Consider the following 15975-nt stretch of genomic DNA (forward strand, 5'->3'; position numbering starts at 1 on the left):
ATCCACCATCACATTTCATGATAGGCCCGTATTTCCTAAATCCGTATTACCGCAAGCCTCTTGAATAAACATTGCTCTAGAATGAATTTTTTTTTTTGTACTGAAGAAAAGGACTTTGCATTGAGCTACATCCTCAGGTTCTCCCCCCCTCCCCATTTGGAAACAGACACTCACTAAATTGTCTGGGAGGGACTCAAATTTGAGACCCTCCTACCTCAATCTCCCAAAGTGCTTATATTATAGATGTGAACCACCACACTTGGCTCCAATGGATATTTATTTGAAATTTATATGTGTTACTTTCCACTGAGGTGTTTTGTTTTGTTTTTGAGGAAAGATTGGTTTTTTGGATGTTTGTTTGGTTGTTTTTTTGTCTTTTTGAGACAGGGTTTTACTATGCAGCTCAGGCTGGTCTTGAACTCACTTTGTAGCCCAGGCTGGCCTCAAACTTGCAGTGACCTTTTTGTCTCAGTCTTCTGAGTACTGGGATTACAGGCATGCACCACCATTCCTAGAGCCTTTCCACTGAGTTTTAAGTCTTTCAATGATATCCCATGGTAGAGAGTCATACATCTAACAAAACATAAGATCTTTGCTAGATCACTTGATTTTCTTCACTCCATGACCCAATCTTAGAATTTGTTGTTTTGTTTTGTTTTGATTTTGTTACTGGGGATCGAACTCACAACTGTGCACTTGCAAGGCAGGTGCTTATGCCACTGAGCTAAATCCAGAGCCCCATCAATCTTAGAATTTGTAGGTGAGAGGAAGGTACCAAATAATTGCAATGAAGGAGTAATTGAAAAAAGCATTACAAAGAGTGACCGATGGGTCATGGCTACTATGTAAACCCTGGGAACCCGAGGTAAGCATTATGTCCTCTGTTCCAGGTAAAGGTAGCCACGTTCTTGGATTTGGAAAGAGCAAAGAGCATTCTAGTACAGAGGATGGGAAGAGGGGGCTGCACCATGATTGTGTATGGATTGGGACAGATGTGCATAGAGACAGGAGAAGAAAGAAAGAGAACAGACAAAGGAAATAAATCACCTAAGTCCATCCAATCACATAGAAATCAAGAGGCTCAAATTCTGATAAAGACGAAGAAAGTGGACATTCTTCTTTCACACTGAGACGTTAGCCTCCCAGTCTGGAAGGGCTGAGGGTATGGCTTGGGTAATGGGGCCGATCATTTTTCTCAGGAATTGGTGAAAGAGACAATAGGAGATGGAACTGACATCATAAAAAGGAAAGTCCTTTTGGGAGGAGCAGCCAGAGGTTCTCTGGAGGGGAGAGAGAACTAATATAATTGTTGCTTCTACTTTGTAAGCTAAATTACCTTGGATACATTGCCCCACTCAAACTGCATGCCCCAGACAGAGACTGTTATTCTAGTGATTTAACCAAGATACCAATAGCAAAGCAAGCCACACACTTAGTGAGGGACAGGGTGAGCACTTGAAGAAAACACATGCCTTTGTCACTCGCTCTCACCAAGCACAGCTACAAAGTCTCTTTCCCAAAAGGTGGTGACCCATCTACATCATTCATTCATTCATTCATTCAAAGACACTGAGTGCCAATTATGTGTCAGGGCCAAGCTAGGCTACCAGATGGCTGAGGCTTGGCTTTGGGAAGGGGTATAAGTGTCTGCTGGCTACAGAATCCTGGGATTGACAATAGGAAACAGAGGCAGCCACAGCCTGTGTCCCTCTACGGTGTCCCTCTGCTGACTTGTCCTGAAGAGGGGCTGGAACACCATGACCATTGTGTGTCCAGGGTAGGGAATGTGAAAGGAGGAGTGACCGCTGGACCCCCACTGCCTCTCATTGAGTCCCGTGCTACAAACAGGCTTGGTATGGAGTGTCCACAGCAGGTAAAGAGAAGCTCTGGAGACCAGCGGGCAGTGATCACTGGTGCTCAACATTGTAAAGGTACTGAAGGTCACGGAATTGTGCACTTAAAAATGGTTACAAAGAAAAATTGTATAAGGGAAAATAAAAATATCTAAATTTGTATAAACACACAAAATAGCTAACAAATTCTTTTAGTTCTTGGAAGAAAACAGTTAACATTCATAGGATTGGATCAATTTTGCATGTTTGTGCCTGGTGATCTGAGGAACTCTTGATGATCATTATGTAAAATAACAACCTTAGTTCTGCTCCTACCACCTTGTCTTAAAGGTCTATATTGTCATTGTTTTGGGCTCTTTGCTATTGTTATTTATTTGTCTTTTTTGTTTCTTGTTTTTCTAGTAATTTGTTTTGTTTTTCCCTCTAATACAGAAAGGATAGGTCTACATGTAGAGGCTTATGAATGCCTAGAACTTTTCCTAAACAGTTTATGAGAATTAAATTGATTATATTAGACATCATGATATGAACAGCTACTTTGAAGAAAAAGACATATGATGGTATCCATTGCTGATTTCCTATCGTCATGCTGTGAAACCCAGTAATGCTTCTATTTTTTGTTCTGATTGGTTTTAGTCTGTTTTGTATTGTTTAATTTCAACATACATGAAGGTATGGACAGCTGTTTTGAAGAGAACAAGAGACATTATGGCAGCCACTGTTAATTTTCCTATTGTCTGGTTTTGAAGTTCCGTAATTCCTTCATCACTCTCTTCTGATCAGTTTAATACTATTTTATTTTGTATGAATTCATTGTGTGTGAAGATATAAACAACTATTTAGAAGAAAACAAGAGACATTATGGTAGCTACTGTTGATCTCCTGTTATCTTGCTTTGAAATCCTGTGTCACATTTTTTTCTTCTGATCTGCTTTGTTCTGTCTTGTTGTTTTGTTTTACCTTCTTTAAAGTAAAAAAAGAAAAATTTTACATTGTATATGTTTTACCACAAAGAAAACTATTTTGAGGTACACTTAATAAAATTATTTTTTGTCTTTTTGGCAGTACTAAGGATTGAGCCTAAGGCCTTGGCACAGAGTTACATCCCTAAACCAATTTATTTTGTATTTTGAGACAGGATTTTGTTAAATTGCCCAGGCTGACCTTGAATTTGTGACTCTTCTGCCTCAGTCTCCTATGTAGGTGAGATTACAAGTGTGCACCATTATACTGCGCACAAGACTACTACTTTTTAACTGTTCTTATATTATTGTTTGGATGTCATTGTTGTTGCTGTTGTTGGTACTGGGAATCAAACTCAGGTCCTCATGCTTGCCAGGCAGGTGCTGCCTGCTTCTGAGCTACATCCCTGGACAAGACTAATACGTGAAGGCAGTTTTTAAATGCATTATACAGCACTGCTTCCAAGTGTCCCCCTACCCAAAAAAGGGATCACTCAGATCAGGAAACTGACTTCTTACTTGTTTTCAAGATATCAGCCCCAAAAGAAAGCAAATAAAAAACAAAGAAGGAAGGAATAGAAAAGTGACACCAGTTCTCTCCACTAGGCCCGCTACCCAAGAGCAATTGCTAGACCTTGGCCTGCAAACTCCACCGAAAAGAAAGTATGTATAGTAAAATCTCCACTAACCAACCTGTGGGAAGAGACTCAGCCGTTATCATGTATTCCCTAAAGGAGAATGAGACTGTGTTTTTCTAGCTTGTTTCCCGCCAATAGCATCCAGTGTCCGATGGATAAAGTCACGGTGCCTATAAAAGGAATGTCCGTAAGACGCCTAAAAATAAATATGAATAATGCAGATTATTAAGTGGCAACAGGAACAATAACAAATAGGCCCATCTTTCCAGCCAGAGTGCCATAATCATCATGTCACTTCATCCTTCCCTGGCCATCAGCTCTGGGCAGCTGGAAAAGGTGACTTCCCAACTGTGATGAAGGGGGCAGGCAGTCACGAGGGGCTGAGCCACTGAGGCGTCTCAGGATCAGTGTGAGTGACAGTGATGGTGTCTTGGAGCTGGGAAGTTCACCCAGGCAATGGGCCCAATGGGACTGGGACTGCAACCCCCTTCTGTCCCCCACCATGGCCAGCCGTTCACTTTGGATCTCAGAGCCTCTTGGGAAGCAGGCAACGCATCTAGCCTCACCTCCAGCTTGTAGATCTGGAAACAGCTAGGCTTCCAAAAGGTCATCCAGCAGACCATTTCGTCACTTCTGTGCTGTGAAAAGGAAGAACAACTTAGTTTGTCACGGGAACCATACCTGTCAGGGCGCTGCTCCGTGATTTCCCCAAGCCCAAGCAGATCCACAACCCTGAAAGAAGCTCCTGATTAGGGACCATGACTGTTATCAGGAGAACCAGAGAAAGAACCGACTTTGGACTTACACCTCAGGCTCCCAATATTGGAGCCTTGCCCAAACTTGGTGGAGGTGGAATAAACTACCCTGGAACTTTATCCCCATATCCGCCACCAGGAGGTGCAGTTGCTCCACATCGGTGGTCTTTCAGAGCACCAAGAAGATAACAGAGTAAAGGTGGAGACCTTTTTATCTCGCCCCGGACCAAGTGCTCCCTGATTTTACTCAGCACGGGCCACTGTGTTTCAGATGCGAAAGGCATTGCATAGATCATTTGGTTCTAGGCAACTGGCAGTTTTCACCCACTTCTAATGGGCTCCAGAAATAGATTCCACACTTCACTGGGCGGCTGTCACGAGCCTCTCAGTGTGGGCTGCTGGCTGCCCACAGCCCCTGAGATAGGAGCCAGACTGGAGTGGGCAAGTCCTCAGGCAACCATCCACTGGCTCCTGCAGAGGAATCAGTGGTTCCTCCTCCTTGGAGAAATGCACCCCCCACGCCACCCCAAGAGCTGCCCCAGCACCCCTTCCACATGCCTGTCTCCTCACTGCCTCTGCCAGCTCTCCTGTGCACCCAGTGCCTGAGAGCAGTGGCCACACCTTGGCCCGCAAGCACAAGACCAGCGCTCTTTCACCTGCCCTGAGCTCTAGGCTCTAAGAAGCAGCTTTTGTAGTGGTGAGTTTGGGGTCATTGAACCTCACTTATAGTCCACTCCCACCCTGCTTACCCCTGTGCATCAGTCGCTGCTTTATTCTATCTGCTGTCCTCAGAGGAATGGCTAATTAAATCTGAAAGAGTTGGCCTATTTTTGGTGTTTTCAGCTAAGACCTGGGGGAACAGCCATAAAGTTTGGAATGAGCCCCCAGGAAGGCCAAAAAGGTGGGATTGGCTGATGATTCTAAAATTGGCAGGGCCTAAGTCCCACAAGTTGGCTGTTCCACTTAAGATTTCATCCTATTTTGGTCATCAAATTCAGGGATGGGGTAAAAGCTGGAGGAAGGGCGGTGGCTTAGAAATATGTCCCCTTCTGGCTCCTGTGCTAGGAGATAGGTTCCTGGTATGTCGATGTTAACAGGTAATGGGACCTTCAAAAGGTGGAGCCTAGTGGAAGGTCCTTAGCCCATTGGAAAAGAGCCTTTGGAAGGGATTTTTAGGGGTCCCAGTTCATTCTTGTGAGAAGGTTGTATGCAAACAGCAAGACTGGTCCCTACCCAGTCTCTCTGGCTTCCTGTCTAAGTGGTCTCTGCCTACCCCCTGCACACTAGCCATGACATTTCTTCTGCAATTCGGCACAATCAGAGGCCCTTGCTGGAGGCTGAACACATGGGGCTGCCTGATTGATCTAGAACTTTCAGCCTGCAAAATTGTGAGATAAATCAGTCTCTTTTCTTTATCAAGTATACAGTATCTTCTTATAGCAACAGAAAATGGATTACTGCAAAGGGAAGATGCTTCCTGCATGTTCTCTACCACACTGTCCTAAACAAAGAAATAGTCTCATTCAGCTGGCCCTGTTGCCTTAATGCAAAGCCAGAGCAGCAACAAATTTCAAATAACTGCTCTCTGTAGGAAGGTAAGGAGACAGGATGTGGTGTGGAGGCAGAGCAGAGGGCAGGGGTAAGGATAGAGGGGCAGAACTCAACTCAGGTCCCATCACTTGTACTTGACAAGTACCAATTCTTCCTATTAGATTATCTTTCTTTTGATGGTACTGAGGACTAAACCCAAGGGTGCTCTATCAGTGAGCAATAGCTTCAGCCCTTTCTATGCTTTATCTTGAGACAGGGTCTTATTAAATTGCCTAGGCTGGCCTTGAACTTGCAACAACTCCTGCCTCAGTCTCCAGAGGAGCTGGGATTATAACTATGTGCCACCATTCCTGGCTGTGAATTACCTTTCGCAAAAGAAATTGCTTCTTGTTGGGAGAATATGCTATAGCTTCTTATTTCCCAGCCTAACTGGAAAAGGCCTTTACTAAGACCATAACATCCCTTTCAGCCACCCAAATTCCCACCTTCCCATGCTCTGGCTACCTTGTTTTTCACCATCTTCTGTTTCCAGAAGTCCTCTCCAGGAGTTTCTGTCCTTTGCAAATCCTGTTTGTTAATGGACTTGCAATGTAAATATTGCATCACTGAAGCTTTTTTTTTTCCTAACACTTCTGGGAATTAGTCACACTCTCTGCTGTCTCCCTAGAATTTTGCACATATTTTCATTATTCTTTCTACCAAGCACACTTTTTTGCTGTTTTGTTGGTTGGGTAGGTTTTGTTGTGCTTTATTTATTTAGTGATACTGGAGATTGAACCCAGGATCTTTGCACTGAGCTACATCCCCCCCCCCTTTTTTTGTTTGTTTGTTTTTGTTTTTGTCTTTTTCATTTTTATCGGTACCAGGGATCAAACTCATGACTGCCTGCTTGCAAGGCAGGCGCTTATGCCACTGAGCTAAATCCCCAGCCCCTACATCCCCCCTTTTTATTTTTTATTTTGCGGCAGGGTCTTACCCAGTCTCTAAATTGCTGAGACTCAGCTCAAACTTGTGATCTTCCTGCATCAGCCTCCCAGCGTAGTGGAATTATAGATGTGCTCCACCACCCTGGCTTCCTACCCAATACTCTGATAATTTTCTACGTGTCTCCAAGATCTATTATAATATGAGCTCTCCCACAGTAAGAAGCGTACTCTCTTTACCTATGTGGCCTGAGTTCCCATCATGCTCTCTGCTTATTATTCCAGTGAATCATTACTAACAAGTGGGCTGCTTATTCAGGATGCAAGTGCTCTCTCTCAAAAGTAGAAGAAACCCCGCAGGGAAGACAGGCAGGTAAGGCTGACTGATCCTTCCCAGGTGAGTTATGAGGTGAGATGTGGAGTCAGATAGCTGGCTACAGGAAGGTGAGTGTTTTGGCCATGTGAAATTTCAGAAATGGAAGATCCAAAACTTGGCCTTGGGTTGGATTGAGCTGCAAAGCCGTGTTTTGCTGTGGTGAAGGAAAGTACTCCCAATCCTCTGTTCACTTGTCCTCAAAGTCCTTTCCATATGCCACTTCCTCCAGGAAGGCTGCCTGCACTACTAAGGACTCCCAGCTGGAAGCTCTGTTTCCATATTTTATCCTTGGTGGACCTCACAGGACCAGTCCATGCTTCATGCTTTCAAAAAAAGTCTACTGATGCTTTGAGACTGCCTGCTTAGGGTCATTCATACTGCACTGTGTGGTCTGGGTGCCCTCCAGTCTATCCTTCACCCTTCTGCCCAGTGTCAGTGCCCCAGGAGGCTGACACTTTGGCACTGCACCAGCCAGACTCCCTTGTCCTGTGGTTCTTGGTCGTGTTTGGCCAGTGAGAGGCCCGGAGTGAGATGGCCCAAGAGTGAGATCAGAGTATTTACACTCTTAGTTCCTCCCGATGGCCAGACGTGGCGCTATCTGCCTCCTCCACCAAGGGTGGGGCTTCTACAAGGCAGGCAGCGCTCCCTCCTCTCCCATCTCCCACACAGCAATTGCTTTCCAAGGTCTGACCATCGCTCCCTTTCTCTGCCCCACACAGCTAGCTACCTTTGTATTCATTCCTGCCCCCAACAGCTTTCCAAAACGCTGTCCATATTTTGTCAATGGCTTTGGATTATCACAAGTTGAGGACGCAGCATCCTTTAGGAACATTTTCCACCCCCAGGTCTAGCTCCAGGCCACTGGGATGCCTTCCCTAGATGCCTGCTCCATGCTGACCGCTGGTCTTAAGTTGGCTCAGAATCGAATTGATTATAAACTCCAGTTTCTTAGATGATTCTATGTTCCAGTCCTCCACTGTGTCCTTAAAATTTCTCAACCAGAGAAAACAGGAGTTTGTCCTCAAACATGGGAGTAATCTCCACAGAACCTGGCATTCCAGAGCAGTTCTTTTTTTTTTATCTATTTTATTTTGTTTTTGTTAATACCAGGAATTGAACTCATGACCTCATACCAGGCTGAGCTATATTCCAAGCCCTCTTGAATAGTTATTGAAATCTCAAATGATTCTGTTACCTCCCTCTGTGTCCCGTGCTTTTCCAAGTCTCCCGTGCTTTTCCAAGTCTGTGAAATATGCAAACTCAGAGTTGTTTAGGTTTGGTTTTGGGAAGGGGCTGGTAGAGGGGATCAAAAAATCGATCATCTAATCTGAGCTGTTGTGTGTGCTCGGCCCTCCCACCCCATGGCCATCACACTGGCACCTTGTGGCCTGCAGTAGCTAGTGTTCCCTCTCATTACACTGCACCTGTCATCTTGCAGGGAACAAGTCCTCTGTCCCTCACAATCCCTGGCTCAACGCAGCTAATCCTGTAACGAACAGTCACTCTTGGGGCTTTGGTGCCCAAGCATCACATACATGACACTTCTCTGGGTGGGAAGACATGCGCACAGGAGCTTAACACAAGGCTCTTACCTTCCCCAACATTTCAGAGAACTCAGGTCTGCACAAGGAGGTCTTCTGCTTGCTGACTCATTTAACCCAGTTCTGGCACTTCAGGAAAGGAATTGTTCTACACTGATCCTCTTCTCCCAGGAGACCCTCACCTGTGTGCTGCCCTAGCTCGCCCAGAGTGCTGTGAGGGCCAGTTCAAAACATGCTGCCAAAGGGGAAACTGAGGCCTGGGAAGGAGAAGTGGGGCCCCAGCTAGATTCACAGAAGGGGCTGGAGGAGAATGGAGTGTCATGAAGTGTGGCTGAAGACAGGATGAGAGTTGGGAGAAGTGTGAGTGGGGACAGGAGAGCATGCCAGGGAACAGAGGTGGGAGAGAAAGACACCTCGCATGTGTGGGTATCCATGTGTGTGCTCACATGTGTGTGTGTGTGCCTGTGTGCATATGCGTGTGTGTGTGTGTGTGCATGTGCAGAGGGCCAGGGCATAATGGAAATGGCAGCCTTGACCAGAGTAAGATTGTTCATGAAGCTTTTGCCAGACTGTCCTTTAGCCCTCTTCTGCCCCCACTCTCCTGGCAGTGCCATGGTGTCACCTGCCCAGGCGCCAGTAGCTGGGCACTTGACAGCACTGCAAGGGCGCCATCCCATTGGCTGCTCCCTCCCTGGCCTGAACTGCCCTTCCCTGTGCCACCTCGCCCACCAGTGAGGGAGGGCTGCACCCTCACCCGCAGAGCTGCTCAGGCCGGAAGAGACACCTGAGCTGGGAGATTAGCCAAGCTCCCTTTTTAGCCAGCCAGGCTCATGTGACTGGCTGGCTTCCAGGCAGACCCACTAGGCCGCAGCCAGGCAGGACTTGCAGTGCTATTTATTTCCTACTGGGTTCTCCTCAAGCAGAGTGGGCAGGCTGGACTTTCTCATTGTATTTAAGCCCCAGCTGTCACCACTCAACTGCCCCCCCCCCCAGCCTCTTTCCCAACCCTGTAGGTAAAAATAAACTCTTTTGGGCCTCTTTGAGAAGTTGGGAAGGAGAAGACGGGCTTGCTGGGTAGGTGAGGAGAAACTGTGGGGGAAGGGGGAGGGTTAGCTCCAAACCTTGGCATGTGTAAGCCAAAGGGACACGGTGTTTGGGGTCCCGGGTTTGGCCCTCAGTCTCCTCTGTTTCAGTTGGGAAGACCCTGGACATCATTCATATATGATCTCCAAGGCCGGAGGCTCTGTAAAGAGTTGATGGCCAGGGGTTGGGGGTTGAAAGGTATAGGAATAAGAGAAGCACATGAGAAAAGAAATGGTCACACTAGATGCTCCCAAAGTCCTTTGAACAAAGGCAGTTGCCACAAAAATCCTTTTTTTTTCTTTTTTCTTTCTTTCTTTTTTTTTTTTTTTTTTTTTTTTGAGGCAAGGTCTCACTATGTAACCCAGGATGGTCTAGAACTCAGCGCTTCTTCTGCCTCAGCCTCTGGAGTGCTGGGATTATAGGCACGCATAAACACGCCCAGGTAAAAATGCCTTTCTGACATTCCCACACACTTTTGTCCTTTTCAGGAAAAGGTAGATCTTCCGAGACTCGTAGCCCAGTTCTATCATCTTATATAGCTCAATTTTTCACTTGTCTGCCTTCTTACTAAATGGGTCCCTGGAAAATGCAGATGTATGGTACTTGGGTTTGATGGCTGGAGCACAACTCCGGGCGCCCAGAAGACACTGAGTATTCGCTAACATTGCGAAGGAAAGGCAGGAGAGGGCTTGGCGACCCCGGGGAGCCAGACCGGACCCTCTCTGGGCCTGGGGGTGCCTGCTGTTGCCCATCTCTTTTCGGACTTGACAGACTGCGACTCTGATCTGGGGAAATCTCTGCACGGGGTCCTCAAGCACCAGCCAGGCTTTCCTGGCTAAAGCCGAGGTCTTCTTCCTGCCCCTTGGATGGAGTAGAATAAGTAAAGAACAGAAGATTTACTCTGTTTTTGAAATGCAGCTGCCGGGACAGGTTGGACTTGGACCAACCCGCCAGGAGGCGCCACGGAGCGACACAGTAGTTTAGGAACAGTGTGGTCCCTGCAGAAAGACCCACCAGGGAAGCCCTGACCCTTGCTGTTTTAGCGGGGTTGACTGAGAAGCACCTGAGTCTGTCCCTGCTCCTGGTCGCCAAAGAACTCTGAAGCTTCCTCCCTCCCCTTGTCTTATTCTGCCTGGACCTCTCTCTCCCAAGTCAAAGCAGATACTGCAGTGACTCCGGGTTCCAAAGAGAAGGAATGATCTTGAATGAAGAGGGTTCAGTGAGAAGGGACTAGACTCAGGGTAACATGAAACACCGGACCAAAACCTGCAAAGCAAACCTCAGGGGTGCATGGTATGGAATTGGCCCAGCCATTTTCCTCCGTCTCAGGCTCTGACTGGGTTTGTTGGTAGAAAAGAAATAAACATGTTGATCTAGCAACCAGAGAAGACACCAACACAGCCAGCTGGCTGTTAAGGAGCTGAGGAGTAAGAGGGAAGAGAGGTAAGCAATCTGGTGCCTGCTCTTTCCTGCTGTCAGTTGCTCTGAATGGAGAATGTGGGACAGAATCGGATTGATGAGGAAACAGTGAGGAGGAAGCCCTTGTTATGAAATCTAGGTACAGGAAACCTTGGGGTAACCCCATCTGCAAGATCAGGACGGTGGGGGGAAAGAGAGCCAAGCCCGGAGAGCTGTTCCCTTCCCAGCCGTCCTAGCTGTTCCCCTCTCCTCCCCATGGGGGACCTGGCCTCTTCAGCACCACAGGCTCTGCTTTCTCCTCTTCTCTTCTGTACAGGCCTCGCCTTCCCACCCCTTCTCTTGCAAATCTATACATATTTTATAATAGCATGTAGATAACTCCTTGGTGAGTTTTCTCTAAACCCATGACTTGGCTTTCATTAAGCTCTGAGCATATAGCTTATGATGCCCCCACCCCACACAAATGCCATGAGGATGGTGTTTTTGCACATTGTGATGGCTCTGAAAGTCACTACCGGAAGAATCCAGGGAAGCCAGGTGTGGTTGTAATCCTAGCTCCTCAGAAACCTGAGGCAGGAGAAGCCCTGACAGTTTGGGGCCAGTCTGGACAGTTGAGCAAGTCCCTGTCTCAAAATAAAAAAATTAAAAAGGCAGGAGATGGATCCCAGTACTTCCAGAGTTCAAACATCAGTACCAAAAAGTCTGGGGACCAATTCAAGGGTGGCAGAATGTAGGGCCTTAGTTCAGCATCCAGTTAGCTTCTGTGCCTGGGACAGTAATGTCCTGGGGCCAAAGCCTAAGTTACCCAGAGCAGAGCTGCCCAAAGGCCCTGAGGACAGTGTTTCCCCTTTTCAGTTTGCTTTGTTATCCTAGTCTTTAAAAGTCATCCCTCAGGACAAGAAACCACTCAACTTTCCAACTAAACTGCATTCCTTCAAGCTGTTCTTCAGGATTCATCCTTAAACTAAGCCTGGGTGCTGGGCTCTGGGCTGTGGAGTGTGGATGTGAGGCTCAGGATGGGAGAACTGGTGGTCAAGGTTCCGGGACAGGTCATCCCCGCGTCCTCCCCATGACAATGCCAGGGGTTCAAGCCACACTGAATGGCATCCCTGATCACTGAGAGGACTGAGGGCTGAGTCTCTGTAAGCTGGCTTCTTGCTTGGCTCCTGTTCTGTCTCAGTAGCTCCTTACTGGCATACTTTCTTTCCCTGTCATTGCCACCAAATCAAAGGGGCTGGACCCAAAGCACTGCCCAAAGAATCCAGTGACCACTTCTTACCCTCCTGCAGGCATCCTTCAGAGTATGGCAGCACTTGGGGGCCTGCTCAGTTTCCTGACTTGGCTTTGAAACAATCAGCAGATGCTAAAGAATATTCTCAAAGCAATTCATTTATATTTTTTTTAAAAAATACACCCCCCCTCAAAAGTCCTCACTCATCTGTGCCAGGCTATACTTTCCAAAGGAAGCCTCTTGGCGGGCTCAGAGGAGCCATGATGGAATCCCATCACACCGAAACAATTCGAACCAGTGGTTCAGAGGCCAAAATAGCCAACCAAGCCAAAATAGCCACAGGTCACCTTTGGCCTGACTTGGGGTTCTGCTTTCTTTTTAGTCTGTTTGTGTGGTGGCAGAGAGGGTGAGACTCTTTCTAGCCTCCAGTCAGGCAGACTTCTCGTGATTTCGAAAAATATCTGCCTCGTCTTGACTTAGCAGGGGTGAGCTATATTAGGAAGCATGCTTGGCTCCTTCAAAGTCTAGACAATGTATTTGAAGCTCTGGTTTATCTCAGGGGTTATGGATCTCAGGGATCAGAGTTTTTAGTTATTACGTGTATAGGTTCATTGTGACTCTCAAAAACTTTTCTCATTGAAACCAGGAGGCATAACTCAAAAGATAGTTGGAAAGGGCTGCCGCCTGCCATCAGGTATAGAAGTAAATTCTTTCAAGTCTTGGGTTTCAGAAACATAGACTGACGTTGAGAGGACATGCTGAATGAGGGTGTTGGAAATATTCTTTAAAATGAGGCAGCTGATTCCTGGCAGAGGACGGCCCTTTTTTGGACCCTCACCTGTTCTTGGGTCCTTGTTTGTTCAGAATCCATGTTTTCCATATCCCAGCTACTGCAGGTGCTCCGAGTACAGTGAGTTGCTCCAGTCTGCAAATCATCATCTCTATCTAGCAAGACCAAGTCAATGGTGGTTCTGCTGTCCCACCTGGTTCAAAGATTAGTATGCACCCTTAATCCTCAGAGGAGAGAAGGCACACAGAAGCCATCTAGAACAATCACTGTCACCTCTCCATCTTCTGTGCCAATGACATCAAATAACAGATGCAAAAGAAATAATTAAAAAGAAATGAGAAAGTTTTCTGTGATTCACTAAAGCAGTAGGAATGTTCTAGTTGAAAAGCTTAGAACTACTTATCAGCTGCTGCCTGAAATTCCGCAGTTAGCTTTAATTATGCCTAGTTGAGAATTAAGCAAAAGCAGAAAGTATTTTAATGAAAGCAGCTGCTACTGTTTGGAACTGTTCACAGTTGAAATTTGTGTTTATTTAATCTTTTGGCTTTTGATCGCACAATAAATCTCATTCTTAACAGCTTAAATATCAGGAACACTAAAATGTAACAAGTCTAATCCCCTGTACAAAAAAAAAAGTAACAACAGTAGCCAGTTAACTTGTCTGTCCCCAACACCATTTAACACCTCGGATGAAGTAAGCTGATGTGGTCCTATGTCCATTTCCTCTGGGAATGGAGATCCCAGCTGAACTCTCCTCTGTCAGAGCCCCCATGGGACAGAAGCAGAATTTTTCCATCACAGTTAGGTTATGGCTGTATTTTTCATTATTACTACATGTCTAACACTGGACCAGTAGAAAGTGGCCTCATGTAACACTTTTCGTATCACCTTTTGCTAAATAGTAGAGGGCAGACACAGTGCAGGTCAACTTCAAAGAAGTGGCAAGCAGTCATGCTGCTTGCTGGTGTGTGGGGAAACCAACTGCCATCATCTGCCACATGATCAAGGATCATTCATTCAGAGCATCATAAAGACACGGCCTGTCCAGTCCCAGGGGATGCTGTAATATAGAGGAATCATGCACATGTGGTGAATGACTAGAATAACCACTGGGGACAGGAGGCAGAATGCAGCTTTGGGAGAGGTGTAGGTGCAAAATGGATTGGGGGGAGAAACCTTAGGAATGAACACAAGAATTCCAACCCATCTCTTTCCCTGTGTCAGTAATAATTTAGAAATTCAGTTGATTTGGTCAATTTAGAAACCAGTAAGTCAACCAACTTGACCCGATTAACTAACATGGTCAGGACAAATTTGGCCAAAGAACAAGCCAGGAGCCATAGGCCACAGCCTGAACTGATTGTCACTCACTATTTTGGCCAGGCAGAGACCAAGGGAAAAGTTAACCAAGGGGGCCTAGCTGACAGCCTCTGAAAGCCACAATTTCTCCCAGAACTTGGAGCCCACCCATTACCTCCTCAAAGCCACCTGCATGACAGCCCACTTTCCCCTGTGAGTCAGCCCACAGCAGGCTGGCCTGCCAGCTTGGGTGACTCTGCTCTGCGTCACCCCAGCCGTTGCCAAATTTAGGCAGGAACACATCCATTCACCTTTTCAGGGCTCTCTGGTGTGTCCAGCGTCACCAGTTGTCTGCATCCCCTCACTCGGCCCACTTTCAGTGGCCTCACAGTCACCTCGTTACACGGGAACAGCCAGTCTCCCCTCCTGAACGCAGACATCAGTGGGCTGCCAACATCCCGAAAACACAAACCCCGAGATCCAGCGTGCCTTGTCTGAGGCGGCAGTCCCTTTGCTGCTTGTAAGAGCAGGTCTCTCATGTTGATAACAACGAGCAAAACAACCTCCGCATGTGCTCTGCCTAGATAGTGCAGGGGGTGACTGACTTCTCCAGCAAGGTAGAGGATCAGCAGGAATTAGAGGCAAAGGTGTTGTCTGCCCCACTGCTTCCTGTAGGCCAGGAGTTGAGAAAGTTTCAATTACTTCAGCTTTTTTTAGGCACCAAAAGTACCACCACTTTCTCACTTGGAAGAGCCGAGGCCTCCGTGTGAGCTCCCCTGTGCAGGGCCTTCATGTTGGGGAGACTCAGGCCTTCATTCCCACTTTCTACATCTCGCAGTGGCAATCAGGAGCACTTCTGCATAAGGCAAAAGTTTTTAAACACATCCATGGCCGCCTCTCTTCTTGTTGGTACTTACCTGGCAGAGGAAGCCTCCTTCAGGGGCCAGAAGTACAGCTCAGTGGCACAAGTGCCTGCCTGACAAGCTTGAGGTCATGAGTTTGATCCCTAGCACCAAAAAAAAAAAAAAAAAAGAAAAAAGAAAAAAGAAGCCTCCTCCCAGCTAGGCATGGTGGCATACACACCGCAGTCCCAGCACTGTGGAAAGCTACGATAGGACAACCACAAGTTCGAGTGCTGCCTGGGCAACTGAGCAAACCACTCACAATAAAAAAATAAAAAGGCCTAGAGCTGTAGCTCAGTGGTTAGAGCTTTTCTGGCTTTGATCCTCATTATAGTGAGGTTTCTAATCTTAGGAATTTGCAGACTTAACTCCAGAAAAGTGCCAATTGAACTGGGTTATTCCAAGAACTATGTCATAGCAAATGTTCTGCTATAAAGAGCACACACTTGGGACAGGGTATGCGGATATTTTGTTTCAGAAGGACACGGAAGTAGAAGGGGCAGGAAAACAAAGTGAAAAACAGAAGCAGTTGAGTTACTGTCCCTTCCCCATCGACCCTTCCAGGGAGCCTTTTAGCCAGGTATTAGTTGTACTATCAGCCCTCACTGTTTAACTTTCTTTTTTAAAAATAAGTTAATTTATTTATTGAGAC

The 15975-nt window shown here is 46.6% G+C and overlaps 1 long non-coding RNA gene across 2 annotated transcripts; it reads right to left on the reverse strand.

Annotated features, from left to right (window-relative positions):
- Positions 1-325: 325 nt before the first annotated feature.
- LOC134474035 (uncharacterized) lies at positions 326-6299 on the reverse strand. Of its 2 annotated transcripts, none has more exons than XR_010044591.1 (4): positions 6264-6299; positions 4020-4091; positions 3509-3649; positions 326-2816 (listed from the first exon to the last, which is right to left on the reverse strand). It is a non-coding gene; the product is annotated as an uncharacterized LOC134474035 (long non-coding RNA). The 2 variants fall into 2 exon arrangements; XR_010044590.1 differs by lacking the exon at positions 6264-6299 and adding an exon at positions 4416-4502.
- Between the last annotated feature and the right edge of the window lie 9676 nt (positions 6300-15975).

This window comes from Cavia porcellus, unplaced genomic scaffold, assembly GCF_034190915.1.
Source record: "Cavia porcellus strain 051 isolate PalLab524CR breed Dunkin Hartley unplaced genomic scaffold, mCavPor4.1 scaffold_29, whole genome shotgun sequence".
Classification (NCBI taxonomy): domain Eukaryota; kingdom Metazoa; phylum Chordata; class Mammalia; order Rodentia; family Caviidae; genus Cavia; species Cavia porcellus.